The sequence below is a fragment of the Adiantum capillus-veneris genome, chromosome 26 (assembly GCF_014529385.1).
Source record: "Adiantum capillus-veneris isolate H3 chromosome 26, ASM1452938v2, whole genome shotgun sequence".
NCBI lineage: Eukaryota > Viridiplantae > Streptophyta > Polypodiopsida > Polypodiales > Pteridaceae > Adiantum > Adiantum capillus-veneris.
Window position 1 is genome coordinate 46,153,625 of NC_140956.1, and position 20,529 is coordinate 46,174,153.

At 39.1% G+C, this 20,529-nt stretch overlaps 1 long non-coding RNA gene across 2 annotated transcripts in view; it reads right to left on the minus strand.

Moving 5' to 3' along the window:
- LOC147423366 (uncharacterized) overlaps nt 1-20,529 on the minus strand; it is a 55,942-nt gene that overhangs the window by 20,014 nt on the left and 15,399 nt on the right. The window contains exon 2 of one of the 2 annotated variants that reach the window (XR_015186606.1): nt 4,250-7,228. This is a non-coding gene — a long non-coding RNA (uncharacterized LOC147423366). The remainder of the gene's footprint in view (nt 1-4,249; nt 7,229-20,529) is intronic. The other variant, XR_015186607.1, reaches the window with a different exon arrangement.

A 20,529-nucleotide genomic window follows, 5' to 3' on the forward strand; every position in this document is an offset into this window, starting at 1 on the left:
ACAATTAATATCTTCATGCTCAAATCAGCTCATCACAAATTTTTGATAAAGCTTGTTACACCATGTGATCACAAGCCCACCAAGCAAGTTTGTGTAAATTTAGACACCCCATGTACTCCTCTTTAGATTTAGCCAGTTTCAAAGCTATGTGTTCCAAAAATTACCCTATCTCTCACTTTAATGATCCAAATTTTTCCAAAAGCCACTGCCTATTCATAATGCCCTTAACCCATACATGCAGTCAAAGTTAAAATAGCATGCAAAAATCCAACTCTAGATAATAAGCACACTTATTATCTTGGGTGAAATTTTTTGTCCAAATTGGTAATTTTTGAGTTGCATCATGTTTACTTAGCTTAAGTAATAGGCTTTAAGCACCAGAAGAGAAATTGGCAATTCCATGCTTCACTTAGAGAGCTGCATAGATATTTCCACTATGTTTCCAACTTATAGGTTCAAGCAGACATCTCCAGGGCTAGCCCAGAAGAGTAAGACCTTGAAGAATAGGCTACTGGAGCTACCAGCCTACCAGCTGGAAGAAAGATCAACCAAAGAGGCAAAGAATTCTTACGTGTTGAGGCTAAATTGGAAGAGCGCCGCATTGCTATCTTCCATGGAAGATTCAAGAATGTGGACATTAAGTCAGTAGAGCTCCAACTCATGCCAAAGGAGATATATGATGTGGCCAAGGATCGAGGCATACAAGAAGCCAATCGACAGCTAGGGTTGCTATCCTTTTATGAAATGGAGCCATGAGTTGTAGATCTACAAAGGTCTTATGAGTTCTTAAGCTCCATTCAAGAGGATGGGACTACCCACATAATTGATCCATCCGCGCAAGCCATAGAAGTGAACATCACTAAAGACATCTTGGATGAGGCATTGAAGTTACTAATCAAAGGAGTGTTAATAAGATCAAAGGGATAGAAATGCACGGGAATCCTCACTAGGAGTTCAATTGCTGCTACATTTGCTGATATGATATACAAACAGGTAGAACACCCCACAAGACTATATCACCAAAACTTCCATTTCATAGCAAAGAGACCCCAAAGATATACTACACCCAATCATGTTGCTGCCTCTACCTTCATAACGGTAAAAAACAACCTATGGCAATTGATCATGCCTTATATATGCTCAACACTCTCAAGAGCACAAAGAAGAGTCATGGTGTGTCCTACATAGGGACTCCAAAAGTACTCACTAGGATAGCCTATCAAGCGGTGGGAATGACTGATAACCTACCACCTGCACAAGATCAAAATGCCCAGTTGATAGCCGACATAAACAATGAAGAGGAGGAGGAAGAAGCTGACGCAAAAAAATCCCCTGCCACTCGATTAAAGAGAAAGCTAATAGATATCTCCAAAGTAGAAGGTGATAAAGAAGAAGAATATCAAGAATCTAATGGGGATGACCAAGGGGAGAAGAAAGAAGAGCCAATCCGATCAAAAATAGAAGAAGAGAAAAAAAACATTGCAAGGGGGGTAATAAAAAATTGGCAAGAGGAAAATCAAACGAACAAAATTTCCACCACCAATGCAAATTGAGGAACCCTCTCAAAGGGCAACTTGACTGCATAGCAAGAGAGAAGCTTTTAAGTTGGAAAGAGGATTACAAGGATATTTTGAGGAATACTGGCAACTTGACCCTTGAAAGCTTCAAGCTAAGAATCCAATGCTCCGACATGTGACGACCCATTGTTTGGTAGGGTTACAATAAATCTATGGCCTAGAAGAAAGGGGAAGAGCTCAGACAACTTCTCAAGGAGAAGGAAAAATGGTACAAACAGAGGTGCCTACCACCATAGACACCTCAAAAGAGCAAGGAATTACATCAAAATATATAAATCTTGAAGAGATACACCTGCAACTACCACTACATAAAGCAGTCAAACTTATCACTTGTACAAGGAGATCCTCTAAAAGGTGATCTACCTGCTGATGCACTTTGCCAACAATAAAAGAACAGTGGGGCACCAAAGGCACATAGTCCAAGCAAATTTACTCCAAACAAAGATGATGCAAAAGTGGAAAGAAAAATTGAACATGTGGAAGCTCAAGGGTGGGCCAATACGTCCACTGCCAGGCTGATGACTCCTCAAGAAGATATAGAAGATTACGCAAAGCGTATCCATTCTATGGTGGATATGCTGAAAACAAAAGTAAGTAACCACCAAAAAAGCATTCAGAGCTTAAAGAACAGAGATCATTATTGGGCCACATTGGTCGAGATAATCGAGACATTTCTCAATGAATACATGTGATTCTTCTCTTTTCACTCCCAAAATTTAGCCCAATTGTACAAAATCTATGTGAAAGATTTGTGGTTTACTTAGCTATTGAAGAAAAGAACAAAATCACCATGCAATTTAGCATAGAGAAAGAGCTTTGCATCAAGTGTCTCAAAGATTTGGATGGCATCCACAAGCGACATCAAGCGCGATGTCCCGAGCACTCCCTAGCTATCGGCTAGCTGTGTCATGTGCGACCCAAAATTGGAGGGTGGAATGTTAGCTACACAACTAACCTCTGAGACTTTGTAACAACCTATATTGTAATTTCTCATTTTTTGAGCAATCGAGACGTCTCTAGCTATACACTTTTGTAATTTATTGATTCTTGAGCCACACATGTAAAGGATTATGTAATTTTGAGCTAGAGTGAGTGGGGCTAAATGCTTCTAGATTGTATTAGTGAATCCCTAGGCTGTAAAAGAGTTAACAAGTTATCCATTTTTTACCTAAAACCTTATGTCTAAGGTATGAAAGCCAATTTTGGTAAAACATTTGGGTTTCTTTTTGGATAGTAACTTTTCTCAATCTTGTAACTCTCTTGTGAAACGGTATGTTTGGAGTGCCATCTATTCCGTTGCATTCATTGGTGAAATCTCTATGCAAAATTGTAAGTTTCTCATGATAAATATATGTTTTTTTGTAGCTAATCATCTTCTAAATTTGCTCATAACTCAAGTTTTACATATCCAAATCTCATTTTATGCACAGGAGGGGTATTAGGACAACATTTTTAATCTCTAGATTGCATTCAAGACCAATTATACATAGGTCAAATCTACCCTATAGATAATAATCGCAATTTAGCAAGTGGTCGAAAGAGGGACTACAAATCTGGTCACGTTTGGATTTTGCTTGCTTGGAGAATCAATGAGATTTTCTTGCGGATAACCCGGTTATTTTTTTTTGCCTCACATGTTTTTAAGTGTAGCTTTTGGTAGATAATGATTGAGTGTGTTTTCCAAGAGCCTGAAAACCTCTTGTAGTCTCCATGCACTAGTTGAGTTGACTTTGTCCCATGGTATGACATTTATGTACATGGTTCTCACTATATCTCTACAATAAGATAGAGAGGCTTGGCAACTAGCAAGCTCACAAATACATTGTAGTAGCCTGATCCTTAAGCGTGATGAGGTCCTTTTCATATCCATGCCAAAAAGCATCAAAGAAAATCTTTTAGCACAAAATAGGTGTTTTCGGTCCATTCTTGTTGCTTTGTTGCATTTTCTAGCATTATGATTGCCTGTTTCAAGAGTAATTGGTAACAAAGTAGCTAGCATACTTGATTGGTATTCTTCTTTAAACTCAATATAATTTTACCTCATAGTCCCTAATTCACCAAAATGGTCTAATAAATGGATGAGACTAGCACCTAGGAACTTTGTTGCAACACATCATTAGGAAACAAGCACTAGTGTTAGTCCCAACGACTCATATTCTCCACATGACAAATAAGTCTCGAAAATGATGTTAAAAAAATGACATCTAGCGAGTACAAGACGTACTTGTGTGTGGAGGTAACTGAAAACACTCAGCGACATGAGTGAGAGGGACCCTCATGAACCTTATAAGACACTGGCTAAATTGAACTCCTTAAGTTCCTAGACCATGTTTCTCACCTTGTGATTAAAAATATGTGCCCAACAAAACTGTACGATATAGGCTTATCACTGCAAAGTGTAAAAATTACATGGTACACTACTTTCCCAAAATGTTTTGCTCCATCATGACCTTGTTATCTGTGATGAGCAAAATGGAAGCAAGCATTGCATCATTTACATCCCATTCTGAAAACACTGAATCAAAGCATATACAGGCATGAAAACACAACCAGAGTACATCCTGAAATTAAGTTAGAAACATACTGAGGAGTACCAAAGCCCCGCTTCAAGGGGCGCATTATTGACACACCTATCCCTAAAGAGAAATTAGTGAATAGACATAGAGAGATACCTGATGATCTTTGCTCTCATCTTGGCAATTTGAAACCCTGGGACAGATTCCAAATTATACAACTACTGCCTCTTGGTCGACGAGAAGATCTTTCCTTGAAAGTACAAGTGTGAAGGTTTCAAGAATTGACCATCAAAACTTATTGAGTGTTTTAGTAATCACAAGCTGGGTCTTACCTCAAAACTATGCTCTTATAAACACTCTTATGCTATAGACAAATCACACTATCTACTCAAGACGTTGAAACCTTATTCACAATTGGATTGTCACTAGACTTGAAAGCTTATAATCTTGGGTTCTTGTGGACAGCCGTGTTGTCAAAAACGAGTGCTTCATTTATAAACCTTGGTATAAATAAAACTATATGAGTTGAGGATGATTAGAAAATCAAATTAATCTTTGCACCGGCAATACGTATTGCTAAAGTGACACCCAAAAAATTAGTTACGTTAAGTCTCTTGCTTGTCCATTAAAGTTGATAGGTATGCCATTGGGTAGATCTGGTCGATCTATAGAACAATCACCTATGGATGAAAAACAGGTGGCTCTCTGACTCGTGGTCCGTATTGATCTTAGCCCTTATGCCAGTTTCAAATGAGTATTCAGTCTATTGGGGGCCAGTAAATACTAATTTCTGTGACATCATCACCTTTTTTTTTTTGAGAGTCACACCCCGACTCATGACTACACATAGGCAAAACATGTATCAAATACCTACTTAGAAGGTTTTTGTAAAAACATGTTTAATTTTATTATCCCTCAAATAAATAGGAAGATAGGTAGAGAGAGAGAGAGAGAGAGAGAGAGAGAGAGAGAGAGAGAGAGAGAGCATGTTGGGATGACGAAAATTTTGTAGCCTACTGTAATGCGTTCCCTTTGCATATGCTTCTATGCATTCTATGCATAGCTTGTAGCTTATTCTATAAGCATACTATAATCTACTTACATGACGCTCTCTCATAGAGATTTAGCAAAAAACAAAAGTCACATCTTGACCCACCTACCTTGTATGTGGTCATGACTGTACCATGGTGACTTAACTATAGCACGTTTCCTATGAATTATTTCCTTGTGATTTAGGTTCCTTTTAGTGTTTTTATGCATTAACATCAACAAAAGAAACATAAATAAAAAGAGTTTTCAACAATCAATAACTTACTTCGTCCTTAATAGAGTAGCTGATGCTATAGCAAAAGTGTAAACAATGACATGCTGGAATTTATTTCTCCTTATTGGCATGCCATGCATGCAGTGCAAAAAAAAAAGAAATCCCTTGGTTACAATGATGGCCTCGGCCATGTGAGCCAATACCAGAAGTGCCTTGCACAAGCTATACCAGCATGGATACATCACAATTTGTCGTTGTCTTAAGTAAAATGTGAGCTTATATCCCTACATTTCCATTGCTCCTGGTCAATATGTAGTACTGTGACATAGGTGAGAAGCCTTTCTTTGCGGTGAAATTGTTAAAGCACTTTGCTTTGCACAAGAAGAAATCTTTTGCAAAATAAAGGTTAAAGTATAGAAAAACAAGAAGAACTTGAAAGTTTTAACCTTGTCGCCCACATGTGGCCAATTTTTTGGAAATTCAAAAGTAAAAAGCTCACTTGAAGCTGGCTCATAGCCATATCTATTGCTTGAGTGAGCTATCATATGTACCATATATGCCCTCTTGGCATGTAATAACCTACAAACCACCACGCATTGGAAACTTGTATGCTAATAGCATATTCCAAACGTTGAAAACCTCAATGCCAGATGCCAAAATTGAAGCCTTGCTTCACATAAGTACTCATGGAGTTCTTGTGATTATAGCTAGCAAATACTCTTGCTCACAAAAAAATGTCGCAACAAAAGAAAGTCAACCTTGTGATCATTCACAAATAATTGACCTTGTCTAACTGTACATCTTAATAAGAAGCAAAAAAATACTTGCAAGTTATGTATCTCTTACCTGCTTGGCTTGATGACTATGTCCTTGACCATATAGAATTTTCTTAATCGATTGAATCTCATAAAACTTTGCCTAGGAACCATGCCCTAGGATTGTACACACTTCAAAAGGTATGCCGTTGATTTTTATCTTTATTGAGAATGGGTTTGATTGTATGGCATCATGCACGGTCTTACAAGTGGGGCGGTATGCTACCGCAAGAGGGAGCTACCCCAAAGGCAAGGTGCACTATGGAGGTTTCCATCAATTGCGTAAGATGTGCAATGGCTATGAGCCACACTCGAGATAGGAAACATAGCATGCAAAGTCAAGGCCTCACAGGTTTTTAGGTCTTCCAATTATTGCAGTAAGGCAAGTTAAGGTAACAAATGTACTCGACATGGCCAACCACTTATTACAGACTGAGAAGTTGACAAGAGTCTCACTATTTCACCTTTTGGAGCCGCTGCCGGTTTTCCCTCTAGTGCATTGATGGAATTCAACTTGAACCCATTGTTGGGTTGAGCCAATAGATCGATAGGTCTTTGCATGTTGATGGTTCTTAATGACCACGACCATGCCTTACATATAAAGAAGTCGAGTCCTTCTATCCATATTCAAGAACCCATGCCCCTTGAAGCTTCACTTGATCTTGTGCAAAATACATTTGATTGAGTGCACCACCCAAGCGCTACAATACATGCTTACTGTAACGTAGACTATGCTAAGAATCGGTCACTTGAACTATTGAATTATGTTACAATAGTTTTGACACTAAAAAAATTTGTAATTTCAAAGAAATCATAGTCTACCCTTGATTACCTTTGACCCTTGATTGTTGGATGCTGCCTTGCCCGACGAAGGAGTGTCCAATTGCAACCTTGTTGCACAAGTCGGTTGTTGGAGGGTGTGCACACACCCTTAGTCTTTTTAAAATTAGGGTGCTAAACCCTTGGTGCACCTTTGGTGTGTACACCCAAGCTCCCACGATGGCGGCGACGACGGGTACCAGTATAGGAGTCTTACAATAGCCTGAGCAATATTTTCTGAACCAAGCAAAATTCAAGTTTTTAATTTTTCATGGCTCATGTGATGCCATGTGTTTTGTAACACCGATCAATTATGCAAATGTACCTTCAAGCTTCAAAGAACATGAAAAATCCATTCGATACATTAACACACTCAAAGAGTTTTCAAAACACAATAACCTTTAGAACGTTGTGTACAGTGTCTCAAATAACAATGATTGCGTGGATATCAAGGCTCAACACCCTTTGCGCACTTATTGCATACTAAAATAGTTGATTTTTGTTATTTTTTGAAAGTCCCCTTACATAGGCTTCATGATTTGATGCACATATTTGGGAGCATTTTACAAGATGAGTGACAACTAGAGCATGTGAATCCATGCTAATAAAAGCATACATGAACGTGCACTCTTTGTAGAATCCTAGGAGAAGAGCAATGGGAGTCCCACTTTAAGGCTTGGTTGTAGCAAGCCAAAAAAAAGTCATCTTTGAAATAAGAAGAAAACAAACTAGATCCGTCCAACCAAACTATGGTCAATTTTTAACCAAGGATGCCTTTAACACATATATAGGATCAATATTTAAGCAAAGTGTGCTACCATTTTGTGTTGAAAATGGGATGAAACCTAAGAAGCAAGTCAACTAAGCATAGCTCAACCATGAAACAATCAAGACTTAGGCAATACAAGTACAACACATCTATGGCCACATTCAAGATCATTGAACCTTGACTGGCACATGCTAATGTAGCATGATGGCTAGTGGCACCCCCATGTGTAGGGCTAGAGGCAAGTGTCAAATAGGGTGGACAAATCAATTCATCAAATTGTTTAGAGATACTTGCAAGACGGTTGGCACATGCCAATGTGCCATTATGATCTTTGACATAAACCTCTATGTGCCTTTTAACACACACCGACATCTAGCCACCTATATCAACATGGATGGCTTGAGGTAGGTGTGATCAAGTTGGTTAGAGGGTTTTTTAAAAATCAACACACGCCAATTATGTGTAATAATGCTATTTGACATAAACCTCTCCATGGATGTTGACACTTTCCTAAAGCCATCCATGCCAACATGGATAGCTAGAGGTAGGTATCAGAGAAAGTATAAAATTCATCAATTAATCTATTAGAGGGTCTATAGAAAATTGATACATTCTCCTATGCTACTATTCTTTTTTATTGAAACATCTCCCTTCCTTCTAAAACCTCCTCATGCCATCCACACCAGTGTGGATGGATAGATGAAAGTGTTACAGAATATACAAATATCAATAAGCAAATGGGTTAGAGGTAGTTATCAGAGTGGAGAAAAATTGATCATCAAATCATGAAAATTCAATTTTTAAACCATGGGGAACCAAATGCTCATCATCTTTCTACCTTGTGGAAAAATAAACTATTATCGAACTGAACAAAACTTGCCCATGTTGGTGAGGATGGATAGAGATAAGTACCATTACAATGTGCAAGTCTACTAAACCACTCTCCATTCACGTGCCTCTAACCTTCCAAGTCTGATCCCACCATGATAACCACTCCATTTACCTGCCTCTACCCGTCCACACCGACATGGATTGCTAGAGGAAGGTGAGTGGAGAGTGGTTTGCATGGTGGGAGCAGACTTGCAAAGTGATTTAGAACGATCTCAAGACATCGACGTTAGCGTGAATGGCTAGAGGAAAATGAATGGAGAGTAGTAAGTGGTGGGAACAGGCTTGTAAACTATTTAAGTACCACCTCAAGTCATCAACTCCTACGTGGATCTCTAAAGGAAACTAAATGGAGAGAGTTGTTTAAGTGGTGGGAGCATGCCGCTTGTAAAGTGCCTAAGTACTACGTCAAGCCATCCACATTGGTGTGGATGGCTAGAGGCAAGTGAATGGTGAGTGGTGAGATTGTCTTGAAAACTACCTCAAGCCATCCACGCCAGCATGGATGGCTAGAGGCAAGTCAATGGAGAGTCACACACAAAGAGCAACTGGTCTTGTTAAGTGTTGCGCCCCCCACCAAAGTTTGTCTAATTACCATTTTGTGGTGGAGACATGTCGTGGTGGGCGAGGCAATGAGCAACAGGTTGGTCTCAATCCCTAGATGCGTACAATGATTAGGAGTTCATGTCAACTATGACAAGCAAAGGGTCAGTGTCAACCATTGTCATGGTGGGGAACAACACGCAGACATGTCATGCAATGAACAGTGCCAAGTTGGATGTGTTGAGCATGTCGAGTAGGTTGGTGTTGAGTGCTACATACAAACAATGAATAGGAGGTTGTGTCAACTTGATATCAACAATAGGAAACTTAGCAAGGCAGTACAAGTATCTACGTATAGCATGGAGGGCTACAAGGTTCTCCAGCCTCCATACACCTCTTGGCTCTCATATCTATCATGTCTACTGTACCTACAGTAAGAGTGTCTGTGTGCATGCAAGGATACAAGGGTCTCCATCCTTGGCACACCTCTTGACACAACAAAAGTGTCTGCGTGCATGCAAGGCTATAAGGTTCTATAGCCTTGGTACACCTCTTGGCTCTCACAGCTATCCCGTCTACTATACCTGAGGCATGAGAGGCAACTAGACAAGCCACGTGGTCGTAAGACAAGCAAATGACATGCAACCAAAAAGGGGATAGAGCAACATCTTTTAAGATTTTTTCCCCTTGGTTTGATCGTAGCAATGCATCTGAACAATCTGGCGGAGAGAGGGAGAGTTTTTTGGTCCTTGCGCTGCAATGGTCGACAAATTTCCTTTCAGGCGTAGAACAAGTACACATTAGTAGCAAAATATTGGGAGTGTGCCTTGAGGGTTTTAAGAGAGAGAGAGAGAGAGAGAGAGAGAGAGAGAGAGAGAGAGAGAGAGAGAGAGAGAGAGAGAGAGAGAGAGAGAGAGTGAGAGAGAGATGCAACCTTCCAGATCTTCCACAGTAGGCTTGCCAAAAACATATTTTCTAAATAAAGAAAATAAGGGTACACTTAATTATTCAGGCTAAAATTTGAAGCATTTGTCAGTATTTACACTAATACTTGTAAAACCTTACTAGTTTTCTTCAACACAAGCTTGGAATCCACCCAAGATTTTGTAAAAAATTTAGAGGGGCATAAAAAATACTCTACACTTTGGTCATACCTGCTGTTTCAAAACGTAGCAAGCAACAATAGAGTTATGGTTTCAAATAATAATTGCAACATGCAATCTTCACTGTAGTTTTCAAAAATGTTTTTTCTCCTTGTAAAGATGAAAATTGGAAATACTAGTAGGTTTTTGCAAATTTGCAAGATTTATGAGCTATTATCATGTGATCTTTACTTCCTTTTTCTTTCTTTTAAAACCAAAGAAGATTGATTTTCAAGTAGCTCCAGGTTAATTTGAGGCAAATATTTCCCAAACATTGCTTTATTGATACCATATTAAAATAAAAAAACTACATGTGGGTGTCCTATTTCCTTGGAATTTGATCAAGCCACTCAATGAGGCGAGTTTCCTACAGTATTAATATTCAAGCCTTGCCTTGGTCAAAAGCTAGTGTGTATGCTTGAAAGTAGATGTTTTCAAGTGTATGTTTCTACTTTAAAAGCATATTTCTAGCTTGATGGAGAGCATATTGACCTCCATTCATTGGACATTATTGGGATCAAAAGTGAAGATGGAAGCCACAATTTTAGACGGAAGTGAAGAAACCTTCATACTTGATCGACATGAATTGCACTTGTTCTAGAAGGTTGATATCAAAAATATGAATTGAACAAAAATGTTTTGGTCAAAAACACAATAATAGCTCAAGTGGACACTGATCAAATCTCCTCCTTTGTTGTGCCTACTAGTGTGATTGATATGATAAAATGTATCCAGATGCAAAGGAAATTATGCATTGCACTTCATTTAACTAAGAAAGTTGTGTGTATTGAGGATCTCCCAATTTATTATGATGGTAATATTACTCCTAATGTATGCATGCTGGCAGAGGGCACACACCTACAACCTCATGAGGCAAACCAAGTGCATGACATTGGCTATATTTTTACTGCCCAAAAATTAGCTCCAAGTGCATTTCATCCCAAGTTTTGAGATCCAGAGATTGTGACGTGGAGATTGAAGTTAGTGAGAAATTTTAATCACGATTGACTTGGGTAGAGAACCATGGCTATACAGTTAGTACGGGAGGTTATTGTTATATTTAATAGAACACATGATTTCTATGTTATGATAGTGCAAAGGGAGTGACATACTTAACGGCAATTTCAATTTTACTAAGAAGCATCTGCAAGAGATGTGCATATATGCCTTATAAACATATTTGTGTTATATTTGTGTAGGTGCTTGGCCTTGAATCTTGGGCTCATAGTTCATGCATCATGCTGCTTAAACAAAAGTGAAGTGATTCCAAGAGGTGCGATGGTGAATCTGCAACCTTAAAGGTTTGGAAATGTTTTTTCATAAATGGATGTCAAGTCAAAAACAGTTTGGAGGATCAACTTCTAAGCTGAATATGCAATAATTCTCTAGTATAGATATATGTTTGTTGCTTCTCATAAAACAAACAACTACTCTATGCTATTTTTTTGTTGATGCTATTATAGGATCTTTTTGATGCATATATGAGAAGAGTTTTCAACCACTAATAACCATTTTTTTATACAAGCATTTTGGCATGCATGGATTTCATAAAATTTTAACTTGCCATGTAAACAGTGATTCAATTAGAAATTTTCTATCTAAAAACTATATGATGATGGATGTGTATCCAATTAACAACAACCCTAAAATTGTGAGATGACCATTTTGTGGATAGATATCATAAACATCAAGGGTTTTCCTCAGTTTATAGTTCGCTCCGCTTGGCTTGCTCGGATTTTGGGATTAGATGTCGCAAAAGACGATACAATGATCAATCCGGGATGATCAAGACACAAAAAAATTCCCTTGTTTTGCAATGTGATTTTGTAGAGAGCAACAACACTTAATGGGAGCTTGGGTGTGTACACCCAAGCTCCCATGATTGCGGGTGATGGGTAGCAATGTAGAGAGAGAGAGAGCAAGTAGATGTCGCAAAAGACGATACAGTGATCAATCCGAGCCGCTCAAGAAACAAAAAATTTTACTTGCTGCTACATGATTTCGTAGAGAGCAATAGCGCTTAAAATTTGAGTAGGTCATCGGTAACCCCTCTCTCTCCACAAGTGGGCATGCCCATGTGGTCCTCGACTGCCTCCTCTTTGGAAAGGGGAGAGAGAGAGAGATCAAGCAAGAGAGAGTCCAAAGCCATACAAATCTCTGTGCATCGCCATGCAAAGCTCATGCATCATGACCCTTCTCCTTCCCTGCCATGGCTACCTGAACCCTTGAGCTCTGATACCAATATGAGACCACGGGGTGGACAGGAATACGGACCTCCTCCCAACTTCCCTACTTATAGCCCTTTGCTCTTGCAAGTAGGACCAATTAGCCATATGCCCTTAGATCTTAGACGTACCCTTATCCTAACATATGGAGAGTAATAGTTCAAATGACCCAGCAAGGATACATGACTGCATATCAACAAGCAACAAAGCCACCCAAAAAAAAAAAATGTGAGCTCAAAAGTCAATTAAGGCTCTACATGGAAACAAAATCTATATGAAAAATACTTTGGGGGGTCATCCAAAGGGAATCTATTTAAGTGATGATTTCATGTGTGATTTCCTTTATCGTATGTCAACTTGAAGGGGGTATAGCCTCTAGTTATCCCTAGAACATGAAACAATCTTCTCTTGCAATTTAACAACTCTAACTTGACTAGGAAGAATTAAGAGGATTGACTATGGGATTAACAGTTTATCTTTTTGGCCCTACTGACAATAAAACTAGTGAGTTTAATTCAATTCTATTTTAAAGTATAATTCTCAAACATATTTGTTTAATATTTTGTCACCAATTACTCTTTATGCTTGCTCAATGCATAAAACTTTCATTATCCTACTCTATGAGAATGTAGTTATTGTGATATCTTCTAGTTGATTTTGCAGTGTCTGAGTGAAGTTAAGAAGTCACAATATTGTTGATTTTGTAGTGTTCAAGTGAAGCGAAGAAGTCACAATATTGTTGATTTTGTAGTGTTTGAGTGAAGCTAATAAGTCAGAATATTGTGGGAATATTGCAGAGGACAAGTGAATCCTCTTGTAGTATTAACTTCTTGATTCTGAGCATGTCCATGGGTCACTACTCTCACCAAGATGTTTAAATGCTACAGGATCCATACAGAGAAAATGGATTGAGTTCTTGCTTCCCAGTTGCCATACTCATAAATTTCAAGGATGAAATTTACATTAGGTATGAGAAGGGAAGCTATGGTAAGGGTTTTTGGAGGGTGAAGTGGCTTCCATAGCCGCCATTGAGGTTGAGGCATATAGATGGAGATTCATTGTTGGGGTGAAGCCATCAAATTGTTCCATGATACCTCCTAAAAGAGGGTAGATGGAGATATGAGGGATGAACGGAGTGTCGGCATAGCTATGAACCAAGGTGGTGAGAAAAAACTAGTACTCTATGAAACACAGATCAATAATAATGAGGGGGATTTTAATCAAATGTAGATTCCATGTTCCTTAACAAAAAAACACGATGTGTGATTTTTTTTACTTTTAGTTTGAAACTCAACTACAATGTGTATAAATCAACTTGGGAAAATTGTAAAGTGTGTGTAATCTCAAAGGTGATGCATAGGGGAAAAGACATATTGAGTGAGCTTAATCAATATTGGTGATGGGTTATTGCAAGCTTAAAGCATGAAGATGTAGTGGTAACTTGTTACTGATGGTGAGCTGTAGATGGTGGCCGTCAGTTCAATGAAGTGTAGGATGTAGGAATCGTCTCCAAATGAGATTTTAGTCATAAACTAGTGTGGTGCCACCATATAGTGTGGGGAGTCCTACCAAACACCGAGCAAGATTTATTGAGCAAACCAAAAATTTGAGCAAGATTTTAAGACTTATAAGAGAATATTCCCAACTTTAGCTCCATTGTCAAGTATGTTGGTTCTTGATTGTCGTTTGTACTAAACATATTGGATTTCTCTTCACGTCTAATTCCTTTCAGTATCTAATGTTTCCAATACATTTCTTTGGAATACACTTTTCTACATCCCCTCCTCCTCTCATCCATAGTAATGTTTTGTAAATTATTGCATATCCTTGTTACATACATACACTAAATTGAATGTTTCCTCTTATGTGGATTGGATGGAGGTGGTCTTCACACAAGGACACCCTAGCCACACTACATGTGGTCAACCGCCACATGTTCTCATGAAAGACTTCTTTTCTTCCAAATAAAAATACTAGAGTCTTTAATAGAGGGCACCGATTTACAAAGAGAAAAAATCAAAATTATCATAATTCCACACCTAAAAATTTCTAATGATAAAAAGACACTCTTTACTGAAAAACTTCTTGGAAAATAATGAAAATTCTAGGTTCTTTCTACCACATACAATGTGATAAACTCAAAACGTCGATGTGTGAGTGCTTATATGAATGCGTAAAATATTTCAAGCTCCAAATGACGGACGAGAGAGAGAGAGAGAGAGAGAGAGAGAGAGAGAGAGAGAGATTCCATATCCTAATTTGTAATATAAATTTTTCAATTCATGATCAACCAGAAAATCCCAGTTGTAATTTCATCAGACCTTCACTTTTAAAAAGGGGGCTCGTTTATGGAAAATCCCTTTAAGATCTGATTTTCCCAATATTTTGATCTTTAAAGCAAAGACAATATAATGGTTTGTTGTGAATAGCATAGAATACCATAGAGAAGCAAGAATTTATCTCTAGCAGAGAGAGAGAGAGAGAGAGAGAGAGAGAGAGAGAGAGAGAGAGAGTTGGAGGGAAGAAGGAGAAGAAAAAAAAGTTTTGACATCGAAGGAACAATTCCAAGAGACCTCAAAGATTTATCCAAAAAGTCTTGAACTCGGGATGCAAGATGGATATTTAGGCTGCATTCAGATTGCTGACGCAACCCAACTCGTCCTCATTGTTTTGTTCCTCGAACATGGATATGTGTCCACATAGCAATCTGCACAACTGATTCATAATCTCCCCAAAAACCATGTGCCCGAGCTTGGTTTTGTTAACACATGAAGGCGGGTGAATCTGAGCCCCATTTCTTTTGATTGGAGTAGACAGGTCCAATGCTTGGGCGGGGTGGGGAGGCTGAAAGCATTCTATGCAAGGTTGGGTGTGACTAAGCTTGCCACAATGGCATGATGGGAGTGCATTTTGTGCAGTATGAACTGAGTCCCTAGTGTCATTGCTCCTCATTGGTTGGTAAACACAAAAGTTTGCATGGGCTGGGTAGTGTGAACCTAGCCTTGAGAAAAAAAGGAAACAATAGGGAAGTCACTGGACATAGCAATAACAGATAGAAGCTTCGAGTAGCAATAGTGAAGTCAAATATCTCTCTAGGCATCCGCGTCGACACGGATGGCTACAGAGAGGTAGAGAAAGACTCTTTACAGGTAAGCAATAGTGAAGTCAAATCTCTACCTAGGCATTCATGCCGGCGTGGGTGGCTACAAGGAGGTAGAGAAAGGCTATTTACAGGTTCAAAGGGAATGGAAGTGGGAAGGAGATGGAAGTGAGGGTGTTAATACTCGCTTTTGTGCTACCCAATTGCCATGCTTGGGGTTGCACCATCCGAGGATGTTGTACTCGTCCGAGCTGCAGCCTCTGAGGGAGATGACGATAACCATGATGGCACCTTTGGCTTGCACAACAAAAACAAAAGCTTGGTAAAGTGGACCAGCAAGACTGGACACGATTCAAGGACAATTGAGTGAGGCCTACACTGCAGTAATCTGCAGCAACGAGATTGGAGATTGGGCTGATGATGAGTTTGGATGAGGCATTGCTTGTAAGCAGTTCTAGCATATTTTTTGTTCATGGAAAAAAGTGGAGCTGCATCAGCATGAAGCAACACAGGCTGCACAGGAAAGAGGGTTGCAATGACAATTACGTAATTGGGCTCTGAGAGGGCGAGTGTGTCCATCGCCTTCTACAAAGGCATGGAGCTTTGGGAAATGCTAGCTTAACGCCAATAAACGAGACATGGGTTCATTTGGGAAAAAACGTTTTGCATGAGCTTCCAAAAGGGAATATTGAAAATTTAATATTGTATACCTTGTTATTTCCCTCAAAAAAATGGCGTCCCATTTTCCCACCATTTTCAGTACCGCATCAACTCACAATTGCTAGAGAAGAAGTGGAAGAAGAAGAAGAGGATTTTAACGTTGTAGGAAACTATCCCAAGAGATCTCAAAGATCTATCCGACGAGAGTTGAACTCAAGACCTGCTATGAGAGAGAGAGAGAGAGAGAGAGAGAGAGAGAGGAAGAAGAAGAAAGAGAATAAGTGAACAAAAGTTCAAGCTCTCCTCTCCTTGCACTCTTCTCCTTCAGAACATGGATGCTACAAAAGAGAGTGGATTTTGGGCATGGGCACATTGGAAGGGCAATCCACCAAAGCTTTTTCAAAGTGATTAGGTTGTGTGAACATGCATGGCATCCAAATAAGTGAATGTAAGAACAAGAAGAAGTGAAAAGAAGTTCATGCACCACTCTCTTTGCAGTCTTGTCCTTCACATCAATAGATGCTACAAATCATAATGGATTTCAGGCATCCTAGGGTGTTTCCACATTGGAAGTATCATCCACAAAACTTTTTCAAAATGGACAGGTTGTGCATGCATACATGGCACCCTAGGTGCACTAGCTAATTTAAACTCATGCAATTTGTACTAGTAACAGAAGCCTTACTTTTTTAATAGAAGGCTTGTGGTCAACACTTGGGCAGTGCTCCTTGCATGTGGGTAGAGGTCTAGGGACTATTTGATATTTTTCATTTATAGAAGAAATGGAAGGAGATCTCTCTGCTATAAAATGTTGTGGAGGGTTTAACATGGAAAGGGACGGGATACTGTTTTAATTTTTTCCCGTGGACCCGCTTGCAATCATACACAAAAACCTTGATTGGTTTGGGGTTTTTGATAGTATACCTTGCCTTGTCTTGCTCGGTTTATAGATTGCTCAAAAATCCTCGCTCGAGGTTTAGGATTATTCCAGTGTGGGCACTCATCTAGTGTCATAACTAAAGGTGCCTATGTTTTCAAAGGTATAGAATTATGCATTGCATCTCCCAAGTAGGAAGTTATGGAGAGCCACAAAGGTGTTGTCTTTAATGTTGAAGCCTTGAAGGAGGTTTTTCAAAGCAAATTTTCCATGTCGAGAGGGAAACTTTACAACGTTTGAGAGCGAGAGAATCATGAATCTGTAACTACATAAGTGTAAGGTTGGGGATGGGTTTGCAACTAAATACGGATACGGTGACCTATGAGACTGCAAACTAAATATTCAGCCTCGTATTGCATGAACAAAGAAGATGAGTATCACAGAAACAAATAGCTAAACTCCAAGTTGAGCTAGAAGCTGCAAAACTGCAATCTAACGAGAAATCACCTATTTCTTAAGAAAGAACAACCAAGCTATTAGTGCCAAAAATGGAAGCTCTCCAGTTCTTGCAGAGTATAGATCCAACAAAAACTTCCACCTCGTCCAAGAAGAAGAAACAATAGATCATGTGCCTGAAAGACCTTTGGACAATTTCATCACCAAAGTCAAAAAAGAGTTAAAGGGTTCTGATTGCTCAAGAAATGGTAGACATCTAGAAAGACGCTATGGAATGGGAAGAAAGTATCTTGCATTCAGCTAATGTAGCTCAACTCACGCCTCAACAAATTATACCTACATGGCATTAGGAATCTCTACCATACCCTCTAATCAAGTATGAAGTGCTCAAGGTGAAAGAAAGACTTGTCAAAGATCAAGCTGTTGATGCTACAGATCCACATCCGTCACGGAGGAAGACCTAGCTCAAGAGGCATCCCAGGTCTACAATATTGTATACTCAGGCTCCACCCAAGATCCGCAAGGATCAGACTTTTTGCCCAATGCCAAGGACCAAAGGTAAGGAAGCCATCAACAGATTCTCAAGAAACATCCTAGATGGCTCAATTACCCCAAGCTTACTCCTCCCACAGGTCAACCAACTGAAGATTACATGCTAAAGACCCTCAGTAAGGCAATGGATATCTTCAAGCGTATTCTGGGTTGGGCATGCATAATGTGCATCACAGATTGCCAAAATGATCCTTACATGTATACAAACATTTCAATATGCAAAGGAAAGTGATGCACCATGGGATGGCTTTCTTGGAGGGAAACCAAGGGTTATGCTATGACTTATCTAGTCAACCCAGTGATAAGGTTCTCTATGGACTCTTTGCAAGAGTCATGGTTTTGTCGTCATATTATATGCAAACTTTTGAAGAAGCATTTTACACCGACTTCTCTACATTTCGCTCCCCCATTTTTGGTCCCATGGTGGAAAATTCACGAGCGTGATTTGTGGCATACACAGTCATGGAGCTTAGTCACCCCATCGACATGCAATTTTTTGTAGAGGCGGATAAGAAGCTTAGGATTAAGTACTATGACACCCTCGAAGCACTAAAGAAGTGGCAAAAAACATAAAAGCATGATCATTACCCTATTCTTTAAAGCTATGTCACGAACGACCCAGAATAGGAGGGGGAATGTTAGCAGCCCAGCTAACAAAGATGCTCTAAAAATTAACCAATGATGTAATATTTTATTTTTTACTCAATTTGGACAATTATAGCTGCAAGTTTTTGTATTTTATTAATTCCCAAAGCAAGTGCATATGTAAGTATGAGTATCCAGTGGGAAAATAAGCTTCTAGATTGTACCACTTAATCTTTAGGCTGAGACAAAGTTGACACATCTCTTTATTTTTAACCTAAAACCTTATGGCAAGGTATAAAAACAAACTTTTGTATTATTTTTTGCAAGTTCACTTTGGATAATGAAGCTACGTGCATTTACAGAGAGCTCTGTATATTCTCCCTCTTTCTTTAGAAGCTCATAACTCTCTCGCAAATGGTCTATTTGGAGTGTCATTACTACCGTTGCGTTTGCAGGTGCAAGCTCTACGTGGCATTGTAAGTTTCTCACGATGAATCTACGATTTTGCTATGTCTAACCTCCTTCTAAATCTACTCATAACTCACATTTCACGTATCAAAACTACACTTTATGCATAGGAGGGGTGTTGGGGCATCATTGCTAAGCTAATAAGTGCATTTGGGACCAAAAATAGTTAGCTCAAATCTTCTCTATAAGTATTAATCAAATTTTTGGGCAAGTTGTTAAAAGTGGATTTGAAACCTTTGGCACACTCCTTTAGTGTTTGACTATCCTTTCTATAATTTTGGTTGCATTTGGACTTCGTTCTCTTGGTGAAATGATGAGAACTCTTTGCAATGTCGTCACTAGTTTTTGATGCGTGACTTGCGGTTGAGTGATGTTTTGAGTAAGTAGGGATTGAAGCAAGATACTGACAATCCCTTGTAGCCTCCATGCACTAGTCGGATCATCTCCATCCCATGGTATGACATTTATGTCCGTGGTTTTCACTATCTCTATAATAAGATAGTTAGCCTTGGTAAGCAGAGAGCCCAACAACATTATACTTGAAGACTATCACATGCCCCTTGCAATCCTCAAACCTAATTGCTTGACCAACCTCTTCACCAAACCTGCAACCAAATTCTTCAGTTAGCCTCTTAGCTACATACATTACTGTCATTCTTCAAGGTTGTGTGCAACCAATCTTTCAGTTTGTTGTTTACCATGTTTTAGCTAGATATTGTGTAACCTGTGTTGTTTCTCGAAACCAGTTTCTTTAATCGCAAACGAAAACTTGGTTCCCATGGACTACTCTAGCCAACACATTTCTCAACTTGTAAACTAGAAGACCTTGTCTTTGCTCTTATATTGATAGCTTTGACCATTGGCCAAATGTGGATGCCTTACCAAATGCATCGTTCTTCCACTCCAACATGTCACACACAGAGATTCCTACAGTGAAAAGTTCCTAAGCAAGATGTTGTTCCCCTCTTTCTAGCGTGGGATTTTTCCAAGGACAATTTAGATCCTTTAGGATGGTATCAGGCATGGTACTTTGCTTTTGCTCTCGCAATTCTCTCCTCTTTGGCTAAAATAGATTGTGTAATTGTAGCTCTCTGAAGTGAACCATCTGGTGTTGTTCACATTGAGGAACGTTGTGAAATTGTTTGCAATGTGCAACGTGCAACCGCCATGTTTATGTAATGAGGATGTCTAGTTAACTTTCTAGCTTACATTTCCAAGCGTTTATTGGATAGAAACATTCTTAGTGCTAGACCTTTGTTTAGCCTTCATTATG